Source organism: Pseudorasbora parva, chromosome 6 (assembly GCF_024679245.1).
Source record: "Pseudorasbora parva isolate DD20220531a chromosome 6, ASM2467924v1, whole genome shotgun sequence".
NCBI lineage: Eukaryota > Metazoa > Chordata > Actinopteri > Cypriniformes > Gobionidae > Pseudorasbora > Pseudorasbora parva.
The window spans coordinates 49,894,630-49,915,414 of record NC_090177.1 but is presented as its reverse complement, the minus strand read 5'-3'; the positions used below and the strand labels follow the sequence as shown (position 1 = coordinate 49,915,414).

General features: G+C 49.6%; 52 non-coding genes across 52 annotated transcripts; 44 read left to right on the top strand and 8 right to left on the bottom strand.

The window, feature by feature from the left end:
- Positions 1-388: 388 nt before the first annotated feature.
- Positions 389-461, top strand: trnar-acg (transfer RNA arginine (anticodon ACG)). The gene has a single exon. It is a non-coding gene; the product is annotated as a tRNA-Arg (tRNA).
- A 425-nt stretch (positions 462-886) lies between these two features.
- trnae-uuc (transfer RNA glutamic acid (anticodon UUC)) lies at positions 887-958 on the top strand. The gene has a single exon. It is a non-coding gene; the product is annotated as a tRNA-Glu (tRNA).
- A 123-nt stretch (positions 959-1,081) lies between these two features.
- trnay-gua (transfer RNA tyrosine (anticodon GUA)) lies at positions 1,082-1,168 on the top strand. The gene is given in 2 exon segments: positions 1,082-1,118; positions 1,133-1,168. It is a non-coding gene; the product is annotated as a tRNA-Tyr (tRNA).
- A 54-nt stretch (positions 1,169-1,222) lies between these two features.
- On the bottom strand, positions 1,223-1,294 carry trnae-cuc (transfer RNA glutamic acid (anticodon CUC)). Its single transcript has one exon. It is a non-coding gene; the product is annotated as a tRNA-Glu (tRNA).
- A 1,173-nt stretch (positions 1,295-2,467) lies between these two features.
- Positions 2,468-2,540, top strand: trnar-acg (transfer RNA arginine (anticodon ACG)). The gene has a single exon. It is a non-coding gene; the product is annotated as a tRNA-Arg (tRNA).
- A 425-nt stretch (positions 2,541-2,965) lies between these two features.
- On the top strand, positions 2,966-3,037 carry trnae-uuc (transfer RNA glutamic acid (anticodon UUC)). Its single transcript has one exon. It is a non-coding gene; the product is annotated as a tRNA-Glu (tRNA).
- Positions 3,038-3,160: 123 nt separating this feature from the next.
- Positions 3,161-3,247, top strand: trnay-gua (transfer RNA tyrosine (anticodon GUA)). The gene is given in 2 exon segments: positions 3,161-3,197; positions 3,212-3,247. It is a non-coding gene; the product is annotated as a tRNA-Tyr (tRNA).
- A 406-nt stretch (positions 3,248-3,653) lies between these two features.
- trnay-gua (transfer RNA tyrosine (anticodon GUA)) lies at positions 3,654-3,740 on the top strand. Its single transcript is given in 2 exon segments — positions 3,654-3,690; positions 3,705-3,740. It is a non-coding gene; the product is annotated as a tRNA-Tyr (tRNA).
- Positions 3,741-4,052: 312 nt separating this feature from the next.
- On the top strand, positions 4,053-4,125 carry trnar-acg (transfer RNA arginine (anticodon ACG)). The gene has a single exon. It is a non-coding gene; the product is annotated as a tRNA-Arg (tRNA).
- Positions 4,126-4,550: 425 nt separating this feature from the next.
- trnae-uuc (transfer RNA glutamic acid (anticodon UUC)) lies at positions 4,551-4,622 on the top strand. Its single transcript has one exon. It is a non-coding gene; the product is annotated as a tRNA-Glu (tRNA).
- A 123-nt stretch (positions 4,623-4,745) lies between these two features.
- trnay-gua (transfer RNA tyrosine (anticodon GUA)) lies at positions 4,746-4,832 on the top strand. The gene is given in 2 exon segments: positions 4,746-4,782; positions 4,797-4,832. It is a non-coding gene; the product is annotated as a tRNA-Tyr (tRNA).
- A 54-nt stretch (positions 4,833-4,886) lies between these two features.
- Positions 4,887-4,958, bottom strand: trnae-cuc (transfer RNA glutamic acid (anticodon CUC)). Its single transcript has one exon. It is a non-coding gene; the product is annotated as a tRNA-Glu (tRNA).
- A 679-nt stretch (positions 4,959-5,637) lies between these two features.
- On the top strand, positions 5,638-5,710 carry trnar-acg (transfer RNA arginine (anticodon ACG)). The gene has a single exon. It is a non-coding gene; the product is annotated as a tRNA-Arg (tRNA).
- A 425-nt stretch (positions 5,711-6,135) lies between these two features.
- On the top strand, positions 6,136-6,207 carry trnae-uuc (transfer RNA glutamic acid (anticodon UUC)). Its single transcript has one exon. It is a non-coding gene; the product is annotated as a tRNA-Glu (tRNA).
- Positions 6,208-6,330: 123 nt separating this feature from the next.
- Positions 6,331-6,417, top strand: trnay-gua (transfer RNA tyrosine (anticodon GUA)). Its single transcript is given in 2 exon segments — positions 6,331-6,367; positions 6,382-6,417. It is a non-coding gene; the product is annotated as a tRNA-Tyr (tRNA).
- A 54-nt stretch (positions 6,418-6,471) lies between these two features.
- On the bottom strand, positions 6,472-6,543 carry trnae-cuc (transfer RNA glutamic acid (anticodon CUC)). The gene has a single exon. It is a non-coding gene; the product is annotated as a tRNA-Glu (tRNA).
- Positions 6,544-6,823: 280 nt separating this feature from the next.
- On the top strand, positions 6,824-6,910 carry trnay-gua (transfer RNA tyrosine (anticodon GUA)). The gene is given in 2 exon segments: positions 6,824-6,860; positions 6,875-6,910. It is a non-coding gene; the product is annotated as a tRNA-Tyr (tRNA).
- A 406-nt stretch (positions 6,911-7,316) lies between these two features.
- trnay-gua (transfer RNA tyrosine (anticodon GUA)) lies at positions 7,317-7,403 on the top strand. The gene is given in 2 exon segments: positions 7,317-7,353; positions 7,368-7,403. It is a non-coding gene; the product is annotated as a tRNA-Tyr (tRNA).
- A 312-nt stretch (positions 7,404-7,715) lies between these two features.
- trnar-acg (transfer RNA arginine (anticodon ACG)) lies at positions 7,716-7,788 on the top strand. Its single transcript has one exon. It is a non-coding gene; the product is annotated as a tRNA-Arg (tRNA).
- A 425-nt stretch (positions 7,789-8,213) lies between these two features.
- On the top strand, positions 8,214-8,285 carry trnae-uuc (transfer RNA glutamic acid (anticodon UUC)). The gene has a single exon. It is a non-coding gene; the product is annotated as a tRNA-Glu (tRNA).
- Positions 8,286-8,408: 123 nt separating this feature from the next.
- trnay-gua (transfer RNA tyrosine (anticodon GUA)) lies at positions 8,409-8,495 on the top strand. Its single transcript is given in 2 exon segments — positions 8,409-8,445; positions 8,460-8,495. It is a non-coding gene; the product is annotated as a tRNA-Tyr (tRNA).
- A 54-nt stretch (positions 8,496-8,549) lies between these two features.
- On the bottom strand, positions 8,550-8,621 carry trnae-cuc (transfer RNA glutamic acid (anticodon CUC)). Its single transcript has one exon. It is a non-coding gene; the product is annotated as a tRNA-Glu (tRNA).
- Positions 8,622-8,901: 280 nt separating this feature from the next.
- On the top strand, positions 8,902-8,988 carry trnay-gua (transfer RNA tyrosine (anticodon GUA)). Its single transcript is given in 2 exon segments — positions 8,902-8,938; positions 8,953-8,988. It is a non-coding gene; the product is annotated as a tRNA-Tyr (tRNA).
- Positions 8,989-9,394: 406 nt separating this feature from the next.
- Positions 9,395-9,481, top strand: trnay-gua (transfer RNA tyrosine (anticodon GUA)). Its single transcript is given in 2 exon segments — positions 9,395-9,431; positions 9,446-9,481. It is a non-coding gene; the product is annotated as a tRNA-Tyr (tRNA).
- A 312-nt stretch (positions 9,482-9,793) lies between these two features.
- Positions 9,794-9,866, top strand: trnar-acg (transfer RNA arginine (anticodon ACG)). Its single transcript has one exon. It is a non-coding gene; the product is annotated as a tRNA-Arg (tRNA).
- Positions 9,867-10,291: 425 nt separating this feature from the next.
- trnae-uuc (transfer RNA glutamic acid (anticodon UUC)) lies at positions 10,292-10,363 on the top strand. The gene has a single exon. It is a non-coding gene; the product is annotated as a tRNA-Glu (tRNA).
- Positions 10,364-10,486: 123 nt separating this feature from the next.
- trnay-gua (transfer RNA tyrosine (anticodon GUA)) lies at positions 10,487-10,573 on the top strand. The gene is given in 2 exon segments: positions 10,487-10,523; positions 10,538-10,573. It is a non-coding gene; the product is annotated as a tRNA-Tyr (tRNA).
- A 54-nt stretch (positions 10,574-10,627) lies between these two features.
- Positions 10,628-10,699, bottom strand: trnae-cuc (transfer RNA glutamic acid (anticodon CUC)). Its single transcript has one exon. It is a non-coding gene; the product is annotated as a tRNA-Glu (tRNA).
- Positions 10,700-10,979: 280 nt separating this feature from the next.
- Positions 10,980-11,066, top strand: trnay-gua (transfer RNA tyrosine (anticodon GUA)). Its single transcript is given in 2 exon segments — positions 10,980-11,016; positions 11,031-11,066. It is a non-coding gene; the product is annotated as a tRNA-Tyr (tRNA).
- A 406-nt stretch (positions 11,067-11,472) lies between these two features.
- Positions 11,473-11,559, top strand: trnay-gua (transfer RNA tyrosine (anticodon GUA)). The gene is given in 2 exon segments: positions 11,473-11,509; positions 11,524-11,559. It is a non-coding gene; the product is annotated as a tRNA-Tyr (tRNA).
- Positions 11,560-11,871: 312 nt separating this feature from the next.
- trnar-acg (transfer RNA arginine (anticodon ACG)) lies at positions 11,872-11,944 on the top strand. The gene has a single exon. It is a non-coding gene; the product is annotated as a tRNA-Arg (tRNA).
- Positions 11,945-12,369: 425 nt separating this feature from the next.
- On the top strand, positions 12,370-12,441 carry trnae-uuc (transfer RNA glutamic acid (anticodon UUC)). Its single transcript has one exon. It is a non-coding gene; the product is annotated as a tRNA-Glu (tRNA).
- Positions 12,442-12,564: 123 nt separating this feature from the next.
- Positions 12,565-12,651, top strand: trnay-gua (transfer RNA tyrosine (anticodon GUA)). Its single transcript is given in 2 exon segments — positions 12,565-12,601; positions 12,616-12,651. It is a non-coding gene; the product is annotated as a tRNA-Tyr (tRNA).
- Positions 12,652-12,705: 54 nt separating this feature from the next.
- trnae-cuc (transfer RNA glutamic acid (anticodon CUC)) lies at positions 12,706-12,777 on the bottom strand. The gene has a single exon. It is a non-coding gene; the product is annotated as a tRNA-Glu (tRNA).
- A 773-nt stretch (positions 12,778-13,550) lies between these two features.
- trnay-gua (transfer RNA tyrosine (anticodon GUA)) lies at positions 13,551-13,637 on the top strand. The gene is given in 2 exon segments: positions 13,551-13,587; positions 13,602-13,637. It is a non-coding gene; the product is annotated as a tRNA-Tyr (tRNA).
- A 312-nt stretch (positions 13,638-13,949) lies between these two features.
- On the top strand, positions 13,950-14,022 carry trnar-acg (transfer RNA arginine (anticodon ACG)). Its single transcript has one exon. It is a non-coding gene; the product is annotated as a tRNA-Arg (tRNA).
- Positions 14,023-14,447: 425 nt separating this feature from the next.
- On the top strand, positions 14,448-14,519 carry trnae-uuc (transfer RNA glutamic acid (anticodon UUC)). Its single transcript has one exon. It is a non-coding gene; the product is annotated as a tRNA-Glu (tRNA).
- A 123-nt stretch (positions 14,520-14,642) lies between these two features.
- On the top strand, positions 14,643-14,729 carry trnay-gua (transfer RNA tyrosine (anticodon GUA)). Its single transcript is given in 2 exon segments — positions 14,643-14,679; positions 14,694-14,729. It is a non-coding gene; the product is annotated as a tRNA-Tyr (tRNA).
- Positions 14,730-15,135: 406 nt separating this feature from the next.
- trnay-gua (transfer RNA tyrosine (anticodon GUA)) lies at positions 15,136-15,222 on the top strand. Its single transcript is given in 2 exon segments — positions 15,136-15,172; positions 15,187-15,222. It is a non-coding gene; the product is annotated as a tRNA-Tyr (tRNA).
- A 406-nt stretch (positions 15,223-15,628) lies between these two features.
- On the top strand, positions 15,629-15,715 carry trnay-gua (transfer RNA tyrosine (anticodon GUA)). The gene is given in 2 exon segments: positions 15,629-15,665; positions 15,680-15,715. It is a non-coding gene; the product is annotated as a tRNA-Tyr (tRNA).
- Positions 15,716-16,027: 312 nt separating this feature from the next.
- On the top strand, positions 16,028-16,100 carry trnar-acg (transfer RNA arginine (anticodon ACG)). Its single transcript has one exon. It is a non-coding gene; the product is annotated as a tRNA-Arg (tRNA).
- A 425-nt stretch (positions 16,101-16,525) lies between these two features.
- On the top strand, positions 16,526-16,597 carry trnae-uuc (transfer RNA glutamic acid (anticodon UUC)). Its single transcript has one exon. It is a non-coding gene; the product is annotated as a tRNA-Glu (tRNA).
- Positions 16,598-16,720: 123 nt separating this feature from the next.
- Positions 16,721-16,807, top strand: trnay-gua (transfer RNA tyrosine (anticodon GUA)). Its single transcript is given in 2 exon segments — positions 16,721-16,757; positions 16,772-16,807. It is a non-coding gene; the product is annotated as a tRNA-Tyr (tRNA).
- A 54-nt stretch (positions 16,808-16,861) lies between these two features.
- trnae-cuc (transfer RNA glutamic acid (anticodon CUC)) lies at positions 16,862-16,933 on the bottom strand. Its single transcript has one exon. It is a non-coding gene; the product is annotated as a tRNA-Glu (tRNA).
- A 1,266-nt stretch (positions 16,934-18,199) lies between these two features.
- Positions 18,200-18,286, top strand: trnay-gua (transfer RNA tyrosine (anticodon GUA)). Its single transcript is given in 2 exon segments — positions 18,200-18,236; positions 18,251-18,286. It is a non-coding gene; the product is annotated as a tRNA-Tyr (tRNA).
- A 312-nt stretch (positions 18,287-18,598) lies between these two features.
- On the top strand, positions 18,599-18,671 carry trnar-acg (transfer RNA arginine (anticodon ACG)). The gene has a single exon. It is a non-coding gene; the product is annotated as a tRNA-Arg (tRNA).
- A 425-nt stretch (positions 18,672-19,096) lies between these two features.
- On the top strand, positions 19,097-19,168 carry trnae-uuc (transfer RNA glutamic acid (anticodon UUC)). Its single transcript has one exon. It is a non-coding gene; the product is annotated as a tRNA-Glu (tRNA).
- Positions 19,169-19,291: 123 nt separating this feature from the next.
- On the top strand, positions 19,292-19,378 carry trnay-gua (transfer RNA tyrosine (anticodon GUA)). Its single transcript is given in 2 exon segments — positions 19,292-19,328; positions 19,343-19,378. It is a non-coding gene; the product is annotated as a tRNA-Tyr (tRNA).
- A 54-nt stretch (positions 19,379-19,432) lies between these two features.
- On the bottom strand, positions 19,433-19,504 carry trnae-cuc (transfer RNA glutamic acid (anticodon CUC)). Its single transcript has one exon. It is a non-coding gene; the product is annotated as a tRNA-Glu (tRNA).
- A 280-nt stretch (positions 19,505-19,784) lies between these two features.
- trnay-gua (transfer RNA tyrosine (anticodon GUA)) lies at positions 19,785-19,871 on the top strand. Its single transcript is given in 2 exon segments — positions 19,785-19,821; positions 19,836-19,871. It is a non-coding gene; the product is annotated as a tRNA-Tyr (tRNA).
- Positions 19,872-20,277: 406 nt separating this feature from the next.
- Positions 20,278-20,364, top strand: trnay-gua (transfer RNA tyrosine (anticodon GUA)). Its single transcript is given in 2 exon segments — positions 20,278-20,314; positions 20,329-20,364. It is a non-coding gene; the product is annotated as a tRNA-Tyr (tRNA).
- Positions 20,365-20,676: 312 nt separating this feature from the next.
- On the top strand, positions 20,677-20,749 carry trnar-acg (transfer RNA arginine (anticodon ACG)). The gene has a single exon. It is a non-coding gene; the product is annotated as a tRNA-Arg (tRNA).
- Positions 20,750-20,785: the final 36 nt, after the last annotated feature.

Here is a 20,785-nt window from a genome sequence, read left to right as displayed (position 1 = left end):
TCAGCTGGTAGAGTGGAGGACTGTAGGTGAAAGGTTGGCAATCCTTAGGTCGCTGGTTCGACTCCGGCTCGAAGGAGGTCCCTTTTCACATGCAAACCCTTTCTTGGCTAAGTTGCAAGGCAAAAGCATGTTCCCTGACCGGGAATCAAATCCGGGCCGCGGCGGTGAGAGCGCCGAATCCTAACCACTAGACCACCAGGGAAGGACTTTCTTATTCGCCTCCTAAATCCTGGCTGTTGGCCTCTACCAGATTTTGCTGCAAATTCTAAGGCTAGCCTTTTCCTCCTGGAGAGAATCTCTTACTCTGGATCACAGTTCTTCCACTGAGAAGCTGTTCAGTCAAACACCAACAAGACGCGTATAAACACCAGCAAGTCGTTCCTAAAGTGGGCCAGTGGCGCAATGGATAACGCGTCTGACTACGGATCAGAAGATTCTAGGTTCGACTCCTGGCTGGCTCGAACGATTGTTTTTGCTTTGCTTTCAGCCTTTAATTTTTAAATTGATTTATGTTTCTTATAAATTGACAGTCCAACCATAGGCTGTTTTGTCTGCGAGATAGCGCTTACCATTCATTACCGTGCGTGTTTTCAAATGCATCGCAGAAGTACTGTCACAGGGACCTTGCTTTAATGAGCAGTTTTAAGTATCTATTATGTGATCACAAGAATGGGATAAAGTTTCACCCCCTGGGCGAAACAAATGACAGCTTCTTCCATTGAGTCTGTTAAAACTGAATTCGGTAAACAATGCCTTCGGATCATACCCATATTTTTAAAGGGGACGATCACACACTGAAAGCCAAAGGGCTCAACAGAACCCTGCCCTTGTACGTACCACATGGATGAAAAACACCCCCACAAGCCTGCTTGATAGGTGCAGGAATTCCCATATGGTCTAGCGGTCAGGATTCCTGGTTTTCACCCAGGCGGCCCGGGTTCGACTCCCGGTATGGGAAGTTGTGATTGTTTTGGCTTCCCTTACTGAACAGCCAGCGCTTCGGTCTGCGGCAAAAGCACTTTTAGCCGGCAGTGGAGCTGCAGCAACCTGATAGGTTGAGGTTCTGTTGCTCACCTGCGTGCCTTCGATAGCTCAGCTGGTAGAGCGGAGGACTGTAGGTGGAAGGTTGGAAATCCTTAGGTCGCTGGTTCGACTCCGGCTCGAAGGAGGTCATTTTTCACATGCAAACACTTTCTTGGCTGTGTTGGAGGGAAAAAGACTGTTCCCTGACCGGGAATCGAACCCGGGCCGCGGCGGTGAGAGCGCCGAATCCTAACCACTAGACCACCAGGGAAGGACTTTTCGATGAGCCTTCTAAATCCTGACTGTGGGCCTCTACCGTGTTTTGCTGCAACTTCTCAAGCTAGACCACTAAGGCTAGCCTTTTTGTCCTGGAGAGAGTCTCTGACTCTGGATCACAGTTCTTCCACTGAGAAACAGTCCAGTCAATTACCAACAAGACGTGTAAACACCTACAAGGCGCCAGACCGGTGGGCCAGTGGCCTAATGGAAAACGCGTCTGACTATGGATCAGAAATTTCTGATAGGTTGAGCTTTCGTTCGTAATCTCTGTGTCTTCGATAGCTCAGCTGGTAGAGCGGAGGACTGTAGGTGAAAGGTTGGCAATCCTTAGGTCGCTGGTTCGACTCCGGCTCGAAGGAGGTCCCTTTTTTACATGCAAACCCTTTCTTGGCTAAGTTGCAAGGCAAAAGCATGTTCCCTGACCGGGAATCAAATCCGGGCCGCGGCGGTGAGAGCGCCGAATCCTAACCACTAGACCACCAGGGAAGGACTATTCGATGAGCCTTCTAAATCCTGACTGTGGGCCTCTACCGTGTTTTGCTGCAACTTCTCAAGCTAGACCACTAAGGCTAGCCTTTTTGTCCTGGAGAGAGTCTCTGACTCTGGATCACAGTTCTTCCACTGAGAAACAGTCCAGTCAATTACCAACAAGACGTGTAAACACCTGCAAGGCGCCAGACCGGTGGGCCAGTGGCCTAATGGAAAACGAGTCTGACTATGGATCAGAAATTTCTGATAGGTTGAGCTTTCGTTCGTAATCTCTGTGCCTTCGATAGCTCAGCTGGTAGAGCGGAGGACTGTAGGTGAAAGGTTGGCAATCCTTAGGTCGCTGGTTCGACTTCGGCTCGAAGGAGGTCCCTTTTCACATGCAAACCCTTTCTTGGCTAAGTTGCAAGGCAAAAGCATGTTCCCTGACCGGGAATCAAATCCGGGCCGCGGCGGTGAGAGCGTCGAATCCTAACCACTAGACCACCAGGGAAGGACTTTCTTATTCGCCTCCTAAATCCTGGCTGTTGGCCTCTACCAGATTTTGCTGCAACTTCTAAGGCTAGCCTTTTCCTCCTGGAGAGAATCTCTTACTCTGGATCACAGTTCTTCCACTGAGAAGCTGTTCAGTCAAACACCAACAAGACGCGTATAAACACCAGCAAGTTGTTCCTAAAGTGGGCCAGTGGCGCAATGGATAACGCGTCTGACTACGGATCAGAAGATTCTAGGTTCGACTCCTGGCTGGCTCGAACGATTGTTTTTGCTTTGCTTTCAGCCTTTAATTATTAAATTGATTTATGTTTCTTATAAATTGACAGTCCAACCATAGGCTGTTTTGTCTGCGAGATAGCGCTTACCATTCATTACCGTGCGTGTTTTCAAATGCATCGCATAAGTACTGTCACAGGGACCTTGCTTTAATGAGCAGTTTTAAGTATCTATTATGTGATCACAAGAATGGGATAAAGTTTCACCCCCTGGGCGAAACAAATGACAGCTTCTTCCATTGAGTCTGTTAAAACTGAATTCGGTAAACAATGCCTTCGGATCATACCCATATTTTTAAAGGGGACGATCACACACTGAAAGCCAAAGGGCTCAACAGAACCCTGCCCTTGTACGTACCACATGGATGAAAAACACCCCCACAAGCCTGCTTGATAGGTGCAGGAATTCCCATATGGTCTAGCGGTCAGGATTCCTGGTTTTCACCCAGGCGGCCCGGGTTCGACTCCCGGTATGGGAAGTTGTGATTGTTTTGGCTTCCCTTACTGAACAGCCAGCGCTTCGGTCTGCGGCAAAAGCACTTTTAGCCGGCAGTGGAGCTGCAGCAACCTGATAGGTTGAGGTTCTGTTGCTCACCTGCGTGCCTTCGATAGCTCAGCTGGTAGAGCGGAGGACTGTAGGTGGAAGGTTGGAAATCCTTAGGTCGCTGGTTCGACTCCGGCTCGAAGGAGGTCATTTTTCACATGCAAACACTTTCTTGGCTGTGTTGGAGGGAAAAAGACTGTTCCCTGACCGGGAATCGAACCCGGGCCGCGGCGGTGAGAGCGCCGAATCCTAACCACTAGAACACCAGGGAAGGACTTTTCGATGAGCCTTCTAAATCCTGACTGTGGGCCTCTACCGTGTTTTGCTGCAACTTCTCAAGCTAGACCACTAAGGCTAGCCTTTTTGTCCTGGAGAGAGTCTCTGACTCTGGATCACAGTTCTTCCACTGAGAAACAGTCCAGTCAATTACCAACAAGACGTGTAAACACCTGCAAGGCGCCAGACCGGTGGGCCAGTGGCCTAATGGAAAACGCGTCTGACTATGGATCAGAAATTTCTGATAGGTTGAGCTTTCGTTCGTAATCTCTGTGCCTTCGATAGCTCAGCTGGTAGAGCGGAGGACTGTAGGTGAAAGGTTGGCAATCCTTAGGTCGCTGGTTCGACTCCGGCTCGAAGGAGGTCCCTTTTCACATGCAAACCCTTTCTTGGCTAAGTTGCAAGGCAAAAGCATGTTCCCTGACCGGGAATCAAATCCGGGCCGCGGCGGTGAGAGCGCCGAATCCTAACCACTAGACCACCAGGGAAGGACTTTCTTATTCGCCTCCTAAATCCTGGCTGTTGGCCTCTACCAGATTTTGCTGCAACTTCTAAGGCTAGCCTTTTCCTCCTGGAGAGAATCTCTTACTCTGGATCACAGTTCTTCCACTGAGAAGCTGTTCAGTCAAACACCAACAAGAGGCGTATAAACACCAGCAAGTCGTTCCTAAAGTGGGCCAGTGGCGCAATGGATAACGCGTCTGACTACGGATCAGAAGATTCTAGGTTCGACTCCTGGCTGGCTCGAACGATTGTTTTTGCTTTGCTTTCAGCCTTTAATTATTAAATTGATTTATGTTTCTTATAAATTGACAGTCCAACCATAGGCTGTTTTGTCTGCGAGATAGCGCTTACCATTCATTACCGTGCGTGTTTTCAAATGCATCGCATAAGTACTGTCACAGGGACCTTGCTTTAATGAGCAGTTTTAAGTATCTATTATGTGATCACAAGAATGGGATAAAGTTTCACCCCCTGGGCGAAACAAATGACAGCTTCTTCCATTGAGTCTGTTAAAACTGAATTCGGTAAACAATGCCTTCGGATCATACCCATATTTTTAAAGGGGACGATCACACACTGAAAGCCAAAGGGCTCAACAGAACCCTGCCCTTGTACGTACCACATGGATGAAAAACACCCCCACAAGCCTGCTTGATAGGTGCAGGAATTCCCATATGGTCTAGCGGTCAGGATTCCTGGTTTTCACCCAGGCGGCCCGGGTTCGACTCCCGGTATGGGAAGTTGTGATTGTTTTGGCTTCCCTTACTGAACAGCCAGCGCTTCGGTCTGCGGCAAAAGCACTTTTAGCCGGCAGTGGAGCTGCAGCAACCTGATAGGTTGAGGTTCTGTTGCTCACCTGCGTGCCTTCGATAGCTCAGCTGGTAGAGCGGAGGACTGTAGGTGGAAGGTTGGAAATCCTTAGGTCGCTGGTTCGACTCCGGCTCGAAGGAGGTCATTTTTCACATGCAAACACTTTCTTGGCTGTGTTGGAGGGAAAAAGACTGTTCCCTGACCGGGAATCGAACCCGGGCCGCGGCGGTGAGAGCGCCGAATCCTAACCACTAGACCACCAGGGAAGGACTTTTCGATGAGCCTTCTAAATCCTGACTGTGGGCCTCTACCGTGTTTTGCTGCAACTTCTCAAGCTAGACCACTAAGGCTAGCCTTTTTGTCCTGGAGAGAGTCTCTGACTCTGGATCACAGTTCTTCCACTGAGAAACAGTCCAGTCAATTACCAACAAGACGTGTAAACACCTGCAAGGCGCCAGACCGGTGGGCCAGTGGCCTAATGGAAAACGCGTCTGACTATGGATCAGAAATTTCTGATAGGTTGAGCTTTCGTTCGTAATCTCTGTGCCTTCAATAGCTCAGCTGGTAGAGCGGAGGACTGTAGGTGAAAGGTTGGCAATCCTTAGGTCGCTGGTTCGACTCCGGCTCGAAGGAGGTCCCTTTTCACATGCAAACCCTTTCTTGGCTAAGTTGCAAGGCAAAAGCATGTTCCCTGACCGGGAATCAAATCCGGGCCGCGGCGGTGAGAACGTCGAATCCTAACCACTAGACCACCAGGGAAGGACTTTCTTATTCGCCTCCTAAATCCTGGCTGTTGGCCTCTACCAGATTTTGCTGCAACTTCTAAGGCTAGCCTTTTCCTCCTGGAGAGAATCTCTTACTCTGGATCACAGTTCTTCCACTGAGAAGCTGTTCAGTCAAACACCAACAAGACGCGTATAAACACCAGCAAGTTGTTCCTAAAGTGGGCCAGTGGCGCAATGGATAACGCGTCTGACTACGGATCAGAAGATTCTAGGTTCGACTCCTGGCTGGCTCGAACGATTGTTTTTGCTTTGCTTTCAGCCTTTAATTATTAAATTGATTTATGTTTCTTATAAATTGACAGTCCAACCATAGGCTGTTTTGTCTGCGAGATAGCGCTTACCATTCATTACCGTGCGTGTTTTCAAATGCATCGCATAAGTACTGTCACAGGGACCTTGCTTTAATGAGCAGTTTTAAGTATCTATTATGTGATCACAAGAATGGGATAAAGTTTCACCCCCTGGGCGAAACAAATGACAGCTTCTTCCATTGAGTCTGTTAAAACTGAATTCGGTAAACAATGCCTTCGGATCATACCCATATTTTTAAAGGGGACGATCACACACTGAAAGCCAAAGGGCTCAACAGAACCCTGCCCTTGTACGTACCACATGGATGAAAAACACCCCCACAAGCCTGCTTGATACGTGCAGGAATTCCCATATGGTCTAGCGGTCAGGATTCCTGGTTTTCACCCAGGCGGCCCGGGTTCGACTCCCGGTATGGGAAGTTGTGATTGTTTTGGCTTCCCTTACTGAACAGCCAGCGCTTCGGTCTGCGGCAAAAGCACTTTTAGCCGGCAGTGGAGCTGCAGCAACCTGATAGGTTGAGGTTCTGTTGCTCACCTGCGTGCCTTCGATAGCTCAGCTGGTAGAGCGGAGGACTGTAGGTGGAAGGTTGGAAATCCTTAGGTCGCTGGTTCGACTCCGGCTCGAAGGAGGTCATTTTTCACATGCAAACACTTTCTTGGCTGTGTTGGAGGGAAAAAGACTGTTCCCTGACCGGGAATCGAACCCGGGCCGCGGCGGTGAGAGCGCCGAATCCTAACCACTAGACCACCAGGGAAGGACTTTTCGATGAGCCTTCTAAATCCTGACTGTGGGCCTCTACCGTGTTTTGCTGCAACTTCTCAAGCTAGACCACTAAGGCTAGCCTTTTTGTCCTGGAGAGAGTCTCTGACTCTGGATCACAGTTCTTCCACTGAGAAACAGTCCAGTCAATTACCAACAAGACGTGTAAACACCTGCAAGGCGCCAGACCGGTGGGCCAGTGGCCTAATGGAAAACGCGTCTGACTATGGATCAGAAATTTCTGATAGGTTGAGCTTTCGTTCGTAATCTCTGTGCCTTCGATAGCTCAGCTGGTAGAGCGGAGGACTGTAGGTGAAAGGTTGGCAATCCTTAGGTCGCTGGTTCGACTCCGGCTCGAAGGAGGTCCCTTTTCACATGCAAACCCTTTCTTGGCTAAGTTGCAAGGCAAAAGCATGTTCCCTGACCGGGAATCAAATCCGGGCCGCGGCGGTGAGAGCGCCGAATCCTAACCACTAGACCACCAGGGAAGGACTATTCGATGAGCCTTCTAAATCCTGACTGTGGGCCTCTACCGTGTTTTGCTGCAACTTCTCAAGCTAGACCACTAAGGCTAGCCTTTTTGTCCTGGAGAGAGTCTCTGACTCTGGATCACAGTTCTTCCACTGAGAAACAGTCCAGTCAATTACCAACAAGACGTGTAAACACCTGCAAGGCGCCAGACCGGTGGGCCAGTGGCCTAATGGAAAACGCGTCTGACTATGGATCAGAAATTTCTGATAGGTTGAGCTTTCGTTCGTAATCTCTGTGCCTTCGATAGCTCAGCTGGTAGAGCGGAGGACTGTAGGTGAAAGGTTGGCAATCCTTAGGTCGCTGGTTCGATTCCGGCTCGAAGGAGGTCCCTTTTCACATGCAAACCCTTTCTTGGTTAAGTTGCAAGGCAAAAGCATGTTCCCTGACCGGGAATCAAATCCGGGCCGCGGCGGTGAGAGCGTCGAATCCTAACCACTAGACCACCAGGGAAGGACTTTCTTATTCGCCTCCTAAATCCTGGCTGTTGGCCTCTACCAGATTTTGCTGCAACTTCTAAGGCTAGCCTTTTCCTCCTGGAGAGAATCTCTTACTCTGGATCACAGTTCTTCCACTGAGAAGCTGTTCAGTCAAACACCAACAAGACGCGTATAAACACCAGCAAGTCGTTCCTAAAGTGGGCCAGTGGCGCAATGGATAACGCGTCTGACTACGGATCAGAAGATTCTAGGTTCGACTCATGGCTGGCTCGAACGATTGTTTTTGCTTTGCTTTCAGCCTTTAATTATTAAATTGATTTATGTTTCTTATAAATTGACAGTCCAACCATAGGCTGTTTTGTCTGCGAGATAGCGCTTACCATTCATTACCGTGCGTGTTTTCAAATGCATCGCATAAGTACTGTCACAGGGACCTTGCTTTAATGAGCAGTTTTAAGTATCTATTATGTGATCACAAGAATGGGATAAAGTTTCACCCCCTGGGCGAAACAAATGACAGCTTCTTCCATTGAGTCTGTTAAAACTGAATTCGGTAAACAATGCCTTCGGATCATACCCATATTTTTAAAGGGGACGATCACACACTGAAAGCCAAAGGGCTCAACAGAACCCTGCCCTTGTACGTACCACATGGATGAAAAACACCCCCACAAGCCTGCTTGATAGGTGCAGGAATTCCCATATGGTCTAGCGGTCAGGATTCCTGGTTTTCACCCAGGCGGCCCGGGTTCGACTCCCGGTATGGGAAGTTGTGATTATTTTGGCTTCCCTTACTGAACAGCCAGCGCTTCGGTCTGCGGCAAAAGCACTTTTAGCCGGCAGTGGAGCTGCAGCAACCTGATAGGTTGAGGTTCTGTTGCTCACCTGCGTGCCTTCGATAGCTCAGCTGGTAGAGCGGAGGACTGTAGGTGGAAGGTTGGAAATCCTTAGGTCGCTGGTTCGACTCCGGCTCGAAGGAGGTCATTTTTCACATGCAAACACTTTCTTGGCTGTGTTGGAGGGAAAAAGACTGTTCCCTGACCGGGAATCGAACCCGGGCCGCGGCGGTGAGAGCGCCGAATCCTAACCACTAGACCACCAGGGAAGGACTTTTCGATGAGCCTTCTAAATCCTGACTGTGGGCCTCTACCGTGTTTTGCTGCAACTTCTCAAGCTAGACCACTAAGGCTAGCCTTTTTGTCCTGGAGAGAGTCTCTGACTCTGGATCACAGTTCTTCCACTGAGAAACAGTCCAGTCAATTACCAACAAGACGTGTAAACACCTGCAAGGCGCAAGACCGGTGGGCCAGTGGCCTAATGGAAAACGCGTCTGACTATGGATCAGAAATTTCTGATAGGTTGAGCTTTCGTTCGTAATCTCTGTGCCTTCGATAGCTCAGCTGGTAGAGCGGAGGACTGTAGGTGAAAGGTTGGCAATCCTTAGGTCGCTGGTTCGACTCCGGCTCGAAGGAGGTCCCTTTTCACATGCAAACCCTTTCTTGGCTAAGTTGCAAGGCAAAAGCATGTTCCCTGACCGGGAATCAAATCCGGGCCGCGGCGGTGAGAGCGCCGAATCCTAACCACTAGACCACCAGGGAAGGACTTTTCGATGAGCCTTCTAAATCCTGACTGTGGGCCTCTACCGTGTTTTGCTGCAACTTCTCAAGCTAGACCACTAAGGCTAGCCTTTTTGTCCTAGAGAGAGTCTCTGACTCTAGATCACAGTTCTTCCACTGAGAAACAGTCCAGTCAATTACCAACAAGACGTGTAAACACCTGCAAGGCGCCAGACCGGTGGGCCAGTGGCCTAATGGAAAACGCGTCTGACTATGGATCAGAAATTTCTGATAGGTTGAGCTTTCGTTCGTAATCTCTGTGCCTTCGATAGCTCAGCTGGTAGAGCGGAGGACTGTAGGTGAAAGGTTGGCAATCCTTAGGTCGCTGGTTCGACTCCGGCTCGAAGGAGGTCCCTTTTCACATGCAAACCCTTTCTTGGCTAAGTTGCAAGGCAAAAGCATGTTCCCTGACCGGGAATCAAATCCGGGCCGCGGCGGTGAGAGCGTCGAATCCTAACCACTAGACCACCAGGGAAGGACTTTCTTATTCGCCTCCTAAATCCTGGCTGTTGGCCTCTACCAGATTTTGCTGCAACTTCTAAGGCTAGCCTTTTCCTCCTGGAGAGAATCTCTTACTCTGGATCACAGTTCTTCCACTGAGAAGCTGTTCAGTCAAACACCAACAAGACGCGTATAAACACCAGCAAGTCGCTCCTAAAGTGGGCCAGTGGCGCAATGGATAACGCGTCTGACTACGGATCAGAAGATTCTAGGTTCGACTCCTGGCTGGCTCGAACGATTGTTTTTGCTTTGCTTTCAGCCTTTAATTATTAAATTGATTTATGTTTCTTATAAATTGACAGTCCAACCATAGGCTGTTTTGTCTGCGAGATAGCGCTTACCATTCATTACCGTGCGTGTTTTCAAATGCATCGCATAAGTACTGTCACAGGGACCTTGCTTTAATGAGGAGTTTTAAGTATCTATTATGTGATCACAAGAATGGGATAAAGTTTCACCCCCTGGGCGAAACAAATGACAGCTTCTTCCATTGAGTCTGTTAAAACTGAATTCGGTAAACAATGCCTTCGGATCATACCCATATTTTTAAAGGGGACGATCACACACTGAAAGCCAAAGGGCTCAACAGAACCCTGCCCTTGTACGTACCACATGGATGAAAAACACCCCCACAAGCCTGCTTGATAGGTGCAGGAATTCCCATATGGTCTAGCGGTCAGGATTCCTGGTTTTCACCCAGGCGGCCCGGGTTCGACTCCCGGTATGGGAAGTTGTGATTGTTTTGGCTTCCCTTACTGAACAGCCAGCGCTTCGGTCTGCGGCAAAAGCACTTTTAGCCGGCAGTGGAGCTGCAGCAACCTGATAGGTTGAGGTTCTGTTGCTCACCTGCGTGCCTTCGATAGCTCAGCTGGTAGAGCGGAGGACTGTAGGTGGAAGGTTGGAAATCCTTAGGTCGCTGGTTCGACTCCGGCTCGAAGGAGGTCATTTTTCACATGCAAACACTTTCTTGGCTGTGTTGGAGGGAAAAAGACTGTTCCCTGACCGGGAATCGAACCCGGGCCGCGGCGGTGAGAGCGCCGAATCCTAACCACTAGACCACCAGGGAAGGACTTTTCGATGAGCCTTCTAAATCCTGACTGTGGGCCTCTACCGTGTTTTGCTGCAACTTCTCAAGCTAGACCACTAAGGCTAGCCTTTTTGTCCTGGAGAGAGTCTCTGACTCTGGATCACAGTTCTTCCACTGAGAAACAGTCCAGTCAATTACCAACAAGACGTGTAAACACCTGCAAGGCGCCAGACCGGTGGGCCAGTGGCCTAATGGAAAACGCGTCTGACTATGGATCAGAAATTTCTGATAGGTTGAGCTTTCGTTCGTAATCTCTGTGCCTTCGATAGCTCAGCTGGTAGAGCGGAGGACTGTAGGTGAAAGGTTGGCAATCCTTAGGTCGCTGGTTCGACTCCGGCTCGAAGGAGGTCCCTTTTCACATGCAAACCCTTTCTTGGCTAAGTTGCAAGGCAAAAGCATGTTCCCTGACCGGGAATCAAATCCGGGCCGCGGCGGTGAGAGCGCCGAATCCTAACCACTAGACCACCGGGGAAGGACTATTCGATGATCCTTCTAAATCCTGACTGTGGGCCTCTACCGTGTTTTGCTGCAACTTCTCAAGCTAGACCACTAAGGCTAGCCTTTTTGTCCTGGAGAGAGTCTCTGACTCTGGATCACAGTTCTTCCACTGAGAAACAGTCCAGTCAATTACCAACAAGACGTGTAAACACCTGCAAGGCGCCAGACCGGTGGGCCAGTGGCCTAATGGAAAACGCGTCTGACTATGGATCAGAAATTTCTGATAGGTTGAGCTTTCGTTCGTAATCTCTGTGCCTTCGATAGCTCAGCTGGTAGAGCGGAGGACTGTAGGTGAAAGGTTGGCAATCCTTAGGTCGCTGGTTCGACTCCGGCTCGAAGGAGGTCCCTTTTCACATGCAAACCCTTTCTTGGCTAAGTTGCAAGGCAAAAGCATGTTCCCTGACCGGGAATCAAATCCGGGCCGCGGCGGTGAGAGCGTCGAATCCTAACCACTAGACCACCAGGGAAGGACTTTCTTATTCGCCTCCTAAATCCTGGCTGTTGGCCTCTACCAGATTTTGCTGCAACTTCTAAGGCTAGCCTTTTCCTCCTGGAGAGAATCTCTTACTCTGGATCACAGTTCTTCCACTGAGAAGCTGTTCAGTCAAACACCAACAAGACGCGTATAAACACCAGCAAGTTGTTCCTAAAGTGGGCCAGTGGCGCAATGGATAACGCGTCTGACTACGGATCAGAAGATTCTAGGTTCGACTCCTGGCTGGCTCGAACGATTGTTTTTGCTTTGCTTTCAGCCTTTAATTATTAAATTGATTTATGTTTCTTATAAATTGACAGTCCAACCATAGGCTGTTTTGTCTGCGAGATAGCGCTTACCATTCATTACCGTGCGTGTTTTCAAATGCATCGCATAAGTACTGTCACAGGGACCTTGCTTTAATGAGCAGTTTTAAGTATCTATTATGTGATCACAAGAATGGGATAAAGTTTCACCCCCTGGGCGAAACAAATGACAGCTTCTTCCATTGAGTCTGTTAAAACTGAATTCGGTAAACAATGCCTTCGGATCATACCCATATTTTTAAAGGGGACGATCACACACTGAAAGCCAAAGGGCTCAACAGAACCCTGCCCTTGTACGTACCACATGGATGAAAAACACCCCCACAAGCCTGCTTGATAGGTGCAGGAATTCCCATATGGTCTAGCGGTCAGGATTCCTGGTTTTCACCCAGGCGGCCCGGGTTCGACTCCCGGTATGGGAAGTTGTGATTGTTTTGGCTTCCCTTACTGAACAGCCAGCGCTTCGGTCTGCGGCAAAAGCACTTTTAGCCGGCAGTGGAGCTGCAGCAACCTGATAGGTTGAGGTTCTGTTGCTCACCTGCGTGCCTTCGATAGCTCAGCTGGTAGAGCGGAGGACTGTAGGTGGAAGGTTGGAAATCCTTAGGTCGCTGGTTCGACTCCGGCTCGAAGGAGGTCATTTTTCACATGCAAACACTTTCTTGGCTGTGTTGGAGGGAAAAAGACTGTTCCCTGACCGGGAATCGAACCCGGGCCGCGGCGGTGAGAGCGCCGAATCCTAACCACTAGACCACCAGGGAAGGACTTTTCGATGAGCCTTCTAAATCCTGACTGTGGGCCTCTACCGTGTTTTGCTGCAACTTCTCAAGCTAGACCACTAAGGCTAGCCTTTTTGTCCTGGAGAGAGTCTCTGACTCTGGATCACAGTTCTTCCACTGAGAAACAGTCCAGTCAATTACCAACAAGACGTGTAAACACCTGCAAGGCACCAGACCGGTGGGCCAGTGGCCTAATGGAAAACGCGTCTGACTATGGATCAGAAATTTCTGATAGGTTGAGGTTTCGTTCGTAATCTCTGTGCCTTCAATAGCTCAGCTGGTAGAGCGGAGGACTGTAGGTGAAAGGTTGGCAATCCTTAGGTCGCTGGTTCGACTCCGGCTCGAAGGAGGTCCCTTTTCACATGCAAACCCTTTCTTGGCTAAGTTGCAAGGCAAAAGCATGTTCCCTGACCGGGAATCAAATCCGGGCCGCGGCGGTGAGAGCGCCGAATCCTAACCACTAGACCACCAGGGAAGGACTATTCGATGAGCCTTCTAAATCCTGACTGTGGGCCTCTACCGTGTTTTGCTGCAACTTCTCAAGCTAGACCACTAAGGCTAGCCTTTTTGTCCTGGAGAGAGTCTCTGACCCTGGATCACAGTTCTTCCACTGAGAAACAGTCCAGTCAATTACCAACAAGACGTGTAAACACCTGCAAGGCGCCAGACCGGTGGGCCAGTGGCCTAATGGAAAACGCGTCTGACTATGGATCAGAAATTTCTGATAGGTTGAGCTTTCGTTCGTAATCTCTGTGCCTTCGATAGCTCAGCTGGTAGAGCGGAGGACTGTAGGTGAAAGGTTGGCAATCCTTAGGTCGCTGGTTCGACTCCGGCTCGAAGGAGGTCCCTTTTCACATGCAAACCCTTTCTTGGCTAAGTTGCAAGGCAAAAGCATGTTCCCTGACCGGGAATCAAATCCGGGCCGCGGCGGTGAGAACGTCGAATCCTAACCACTAGACCACCAGGGAAGGACTTTCTTATTCGCCTCCTAAATCCTGGCTGTTGGCCTCTACCAGATTTTGCTGCAACTTCTAAGGCTAGCCTTTTCCTCCTGGAGAGAATCTCTTACTCTGGATCACAGTTCTTCCACTGAGAAGCTGTTCAGTCAAACACCAACAAGACGCGTATAAACACCAGCAAGTTGTTCCTAAAGTGGGCCAGTGGCGCAATGGATAACGCGTCTGACTACGGATCAGAAGATTCTAGGTTCGACTCCTGGCTGGCTCGAACGATTGTTTTTGCTTTGCTTTCAGCCTTTAATTATTAAATTGATTTATGTTTCTTATAAATTGACAGTCCAACCATAGGCTGTTTTGTCTGCGAGATAGCGCTTACTATTCATTACCGTGCGTGTTTTCAAATGCATCGCATAAGTACTGTCACAGGGACCTTGCTTTAATGAGCAGTTTTAAGTATCTATTATGTGATCACAAGAATGGGATAAAGTTTCACCCCCTGGGCGAAACAAATGACAGCTTCTTCCATTGAGTCTGTTAAAACTGAATTCGGTAAACAATGCCTTCGGATCATACCCATATTTTTAAAGGGGACGATCACACACTGAAAGCCAAAGGGCTCAACAGAACCCTGCCCTTGTACGTACCACATGGATGAAAAACACCCCCACAAGCCTGCTTGATACATGCAGGAATTCCCATATGGTCTAGCGGTCAGGATTCCTGGTTTTCACCCAGGCGGCCCGGGTTCGACTCCCGGTATGGGAAGTTGTGATTGTTTTGGCTTCCCTTACTGAACAGCCAGCGCTTCGGTCTGCGGCAAAAGCACTTTTAGCCGGCAGTGGAGCTGCAGCAACCTGATAGGTTGAGGTTCTGTTGCTCACCTGCGTGCCTTCGATAGCTCAGCTGGTAGAGCGGAGGACTGTAGGTGGAAGGTTGGAAATCCTTAGGTCGCTGGTTCGACTCCGGCTCGAAGGAGGTCATTTTTCACATGCAAACACTTTCTTGGCTGTGTTGGAGGGAAAAAGACTGTTCCCTGACCTGGAATCGAACCCGGGCCGCGGCGGTGAGAGCGCCGAATCCTAACCACTAGACCACCAGGGAAGGACTTTTCGATGAGCCTTCTAAATCCTGACTGTGGGCCTCTACCGTGTTTTGCTGCAACTTCTCAAGCTAGACCACTAAGGCTAGCCTTTTTGTCCTGGAGAGAGTCTCTGACTCTGGATCACAGTTCTTCCACTGAGAAACAGTCCAGTCAATTACCAACAAGACGTGTAAACACCTGCAAGGCGCAAGACCGGTGGGCCAGTGGCCTAATGGAAAACGCGTCTGACTATGGATCAGAAATTTCTGATAGGTTGAGCTTTCGTTCGTAATCTCTGTGCCTTCGATAGCTCAGCTGGTAGAGCGGAGGACTGTAGGTGAAAGGTTGGCAATCCTTAGGTCGCTGGTTCGACTCCGGCTCGAAGGAGGTCCCTTTTCACATGCAAACCCTTTCTTGGCTAAGTTGCAAGGCAAAAGCATGTTCCCTGACCGGGAATCAAATCCGGGCCGCGGCGGTGAGAGCGCCGAATCCTAACCACTAGACCACCAGGGAAGGACTATTCGATGAGCCTTCTAAATCCTGACTGTGGGCCTCTACCGTGTTTTGCTGCAACTTCTCAAGCTAGACCACTAAGGCTAGCCTTTTTGTCCTGGAGAGAGTCTCTGACCCTGGATCACAGTTCTTCCACTGAGAAACAGTCCAGTCAATTACCAACAAGACGTGTAAACACCTGCAAGGCGCCAGACCGGTGGGCCAGTGGCCTAATGGAAAACGCGTCTGACTATGGATCAGAAATTTCTGATAGGTTGAGCTTTCGTTCGTAATCTCTGTGCCTTCGATAGCTCAGCTGGTAGAGCGGAGGACTGTAGGTGAAAGGTTGGCAATCCTTAGGTCGCTGGTTCGACTCCGGCTCGAAGGAGGTCCCTTTTCACATGCAAACCCTTTCTTGGCTAAGTTGCAAGGCAAAAGCATGTTCCCTGACCGGGAATCAAATCCGGGCCGCGGCGGTGAGAACGTCGAATCCTAACCACTAGACCACCAGGGAAGGACTTTCTTATTCGCCTCCTAAATCCTGGCTGTTGGCCTCTACCAGATTTTGCTGCAACTTCTAAGGCTAGCCTTTTCCTCCTGGAGAGAATCTCTTACTCTGGATCACAGTTCTTCCACTGAGAAGCTGTTCAGTCAAACACCAACAAGACGCGTATAAACACCAGCAAGTTGTTCCTAAAGTGGGCCAGTGGCGCAATGGATAACGCGTCTGACTACGGATCAGAAGATTCTAGGTTCGACTCCTGGCTGGCTCGAACGATTGTTTTTGCTTTGCTTTCAGCCTTTAATTATTAAATTGATTTATGTTTCTTATAAATTGACAGTCCAACCATAGGCTGTTTTGTCTGCGAGATAGCGCTTACCATTCATTACCGTGCGTGTTTTCAAATGCATCGCATAAGTACTGTCACAGGGACCTTGCTTTAATGAGCAGTTTTAAGTATCTATTATGTGATCACAAGAATGGGATAAAGTTTCACCCCCTGGGCGAAACAAATGACAGCTTCTTCCATTGAGTCTGTTAAAACTGAATTCGGTAAACAATGCCTTCGGATCATACCCATATTTTTAAAGGGGACGATCACACACTGAAAGCCAAAGGGCTCAACAGAACCCTGCCCTTGTACGTACCACATGGATGAAAAACACCCCCACAAGCCTGCTTGATACGTGCAGGAATTCCCATATGGTCTAGCGGTCAGGATTCCTGGTTTTCACCCAGGCGGCCCGGGTTCGACTCCCGGTATGGGAAGTTGTGATTGTTTTGGCTTCCCTTACTGAACAGCCAGCGCTTCGGTCTGCGGCAAAAGCACTTTTAGCCGGCAGTGGAGCTGCAGCAACCTGATAGGTTGAGGTTCTGTTGCTCACCTGCGTGCCTTCGATAGCTCAGCTGGTAGAGCGGAGGACTGTAGGTGGAAGGTTGGAAATCCTTAGGTCGCTGGTTCGACTCCGGCTCGAAGGAGGTCATTTTTCACATGCAAACACTTTCTTGGCTGTGTTGGAGGGAAAAAGACTGTTCCCTGACCGGGAATCGAACCCGGGCCGCGGCGGTGAGAGCGCCGAATCCTAACCACTAGACCACCAGGGAAGGACTTTTCGATGAGCCTTCTAAATCCTGACTGTGGGCCTCTACCGTGTTTTGCTGCAACTTCTCAAGCTAGACCACTAAGGCTAGCCTTTTTGTCCTGGAGAGAGTCTCTGACTCTGGATCACAGTTCTTCCACTGAGAAACAGTCCAGTCAATTACCAACAAGACGTGTAAACACCTGCAAGGCGCCAGACCTATGGGCCAGTGGCCTAATGGAAAACGCGTCTGACTATGGATCAGAAATTTCTGATAGGTTGAGCTTTCGTTCGTAATCTCTGTGCCTTCGATAGCTCAGCTGGTAGAGCGGAGGACTGTAGGTGAAAGGTTGGCAATCCTAAGGTCGCTGGTTCGACTCCGGCTCGAAGGAGGTCCCTTTTCACATGCAAACCCTTTCTTGGCTAAGTTGCAAGGCAAAAGCATGTTCCCTGACCGGGAATCAAATCCGGGCCGCGGCGGTGAGAGCGCCGAATCCTAACCACTAGACCACCAGGGAAGGACTTTTCGATGAGCCTTCTAAATCCTGACTGTGGGCCTCTACCGTGTTTTGCTGCAACTTCTCAAGCTAGACCACTAAGGCTAGCCTTTTATTTCTGGAGAGAGTCTCTGACTCTGGATCACAGTTCTTCCACTGAGAAACAGTCCAGTCAATTACCAACAAGACGTGTAAACACCTGCAAGGCGCCAGACCGGTGGGCCAGTGGCCTAATGGAAAACGCGTCTGACTATGGATCAGAAATTTCTGATAGGTTGAGCTTTCGTTCGTAATCTCTGTGCCTTCGATAGCTCAGCTGGTAGAGTGGAGGACTGTAGGTGAAAGGTTGGCAATCCTTAGGTCGCTGGTTCGACTCCGGCTTGAAGGAGGTCCCTTTTCACATGCAAACCCTTTCTTGGCTAAGTTGCAAGGCAAAAGCATGTTCCCTGACCGGGAATCAAATCCGGGCCGCGGCGGTGAGAGCGCCGAATCCTAACCACTAGACCACCAGGGAAGGACTATTCGATGAGCCTTCTAAATCCTGACTGTGGGCCTCTACCGTGTTTTGCTGCAACTTCTCAAGCTAGACCACTAAGGCTAGCCTTTTTGTCCTGGAGAGAGTCTCTGACTCTGGATCACAGTTCTTCCACTGAGAAACAGTCCAGTCAATTACCAACAAGACGTGTAAACACCTGCAAGGCGCCAGACCGGTGGGCCAGTGGCCTAATGGAAAACGCGTCTGACTATGGATCAGAAATTTCTGATAGGTTGAGCTTTCGTTCGTAATCTCTGTGCCTTCGATAGCTCAGCTGGTAGAGCGGAGGACTGTAGGTGAAAGGTTGGCAATCCTTAGGTCGCTGGTTCGACTCCGGCTCGAAGGAGGTCCCTTTTCACATGCAAACCCTTTCTTGGTTAAGTTGCAAGGCAAAAGCATGTTCCCTGACCGGGAATCAAATCCGGGCCGCGGCGGTGAGAGCGTCGAATCCTAACCACTAGACCACCAGGGAAGGACTTTCTTATTCGCCTCCTAAATCCTGGCTGTTGGCCTCTACCAGATTTTGCTGCAACTTCTAAGGCTAGCCTTTTCCTCCTGGAGAGAATCTCTTACTCTGGATCACAGTTCTTCCACTGAGAAGCTGTTCAGTCAAACACCAACAAGACGCGTATAAACACCAGCAAGTCGTTCCTAAAGTGGGCCAGTGGCGCAATGGATAACGCGTCTGACTACGGATCAGAAGATTCTAGGTTCGACTCCTGGCTGGCTCGAACGATTGTTTTTGCTTTGCTTTCAGCCTTTAATTATTAAATTGATTTATGTTTCTTATAAATTGACAGTCCAACCATAGGCTGTTTTGTCTGCGAGATAGCGCTTACCATTCATTACCGTGCGTGTTTTCAAATGCATCGCATAAGTACTGTCACAGGGACCTTGCTTTAATGAGCAGTTTTAAGTATCTATTATGTGATCACAAGAATGGGATAAAGTTTTACCCCCTGGGCGAAACAAATGACAGCTTCTTCCATTGAGTCTGTTAAAACTGAATTCGGTAAACAATGCCTTCGGATCATACGCATATTTTTAAAGGGGACGATCACACACTGAAAGCCAAAGGGCTCAACAGAACCCTGCCCTTGTACGTACCACATGGATGAAAAACACCCCCACAAGCCTGCTTGATAGGTGCAGGAATTCCCATATGGTCTAGCGGTCAGGATTCCTGGTTTTCACCCAGGCGGCCCGGGTTCGACTCCCGGTATGGGAAGTTGTGATTATTTTGGCTTCCCTTACTGAACAGCCAGCGCTTCGGTCTGCGGCAAAAGCACTTTTAGCCGGCATTGGAGCTGCAGCAACCTGATAGGTTGAGGTTCTGTTGCTCACCTGCGTGCCTTCGATAGCTCAGCTGGTAGAGCGGAGGACTGTAGGTGGAAGGTTGGAAATCCTTAGGTCGCTGGTTCGACTCCGGCTCGAAGGAGGTCATTTTTCACATGCAAACACTTTCTTGGCTGTGTTGGAGGGAAAAAGACTGTTCCCTGACCGGGAATCGAACCCGGGCCGCGGCGGTGAGAGCGCCGAATCCTAACCACTAGACCACCAGGGAAGGACTTTTCGATGAGCCTTCTAAATCCTGACTGTGGGCCTCTACCGTGTTTTGCTGCAACTTCTCAAGCTAGACCACTAAGGCTAGCCTTTTTGTCCTGGAGAGAGTCTCTGACTCTGGATCACAGTTCTTCCACTGAGAAACAGTCCAGTCAATTACCAACAAGACGTGTAAACACCTGCAAGGCGCAAGACCGGTGGGCCAGTGGCCTAATGGAAAACGCGTCTGACTATGGATCAGAAATTTCTGATAGGTTGAGCTTTCGTTCATAATCTCTGTGCCTTCGATAGCTCAGCTGGTAGAGCGGAGGACTGTAGGTGAAAGGTTGGCAATCCTTAGGTCGCTGGTTCGACTCCGGCTCGAAGGAGGTCCCTTTTCACATGCAAACCCTTTCTTGGCTAAGTTGCAAGGCAAAAGCATGTTCCCTGACCGGGAATCAAATCCGGGCCGCGGCGGTGAGAGCGCCGAATCCTAACCACTAGACCACCAGGGAAGGACTTTTCGATGAGCCTTCTAAATCCTGACTGTGGGCCTCTACCGTGTTTTGCTGCAACTTCTCAAGCTAGACCACTAAGGCTAGCCTTTTTGTCCTAGAGAGAGTCTCTGACTCTAGATCACAGTTCTTCCACTGAGAAACAGTCCAGTCAATTACCAACAAGACGTGTAAACACCTGCAAGGCGCCAGACCGGTGGGCCAGTGGCCTAATGGAAAACGCGTCTGACTATGGATCAGAAATTTCTGATAGGTTGAGCTTTCGTTCGTAATCTCTGTGCCTTCGATAGCTCAGCTGGTAGAGCGGAGGACTGTAGGTGAAAGGTTGGCAATCCTTAGGTCGCTGGTTCGACTCCGGCTCGAAGGAGGTCCCTTTTCACATGCAAACCCTTTCTTGGCTAAGTTGCAAGGCAAAAGCATGTTCCCTGACCGGGAATCAAATCCGGGCCGCGGCGGTGAGAGCGTCGAATCCTAACCACTAGACCACCAGGGAAGGACTTTCTTATTCGCCTCCTAAATCCTGGCTGTTGGCCTCTACCAGATTTTGCTGCAACTTCTAAGGCTAGCCTTTTCCTCCTGGAGAGAATCTCTTACTCTGGATCACAGTTCTTCCACTGAGAAGCTGTTCAGTCAAACACCAACAAGACGCGTATAAACACCAGCAAGTCGTTCCTAAAGTGGGCCAGTGGCGCAATGGATAACGCGTCTGACTACGGATCAGAAGATTCTAGGTTCGACTCCTGGCTGGCTCGAACGATTGTTTTTGCTTTGCTTTCAGCCTTTAATTA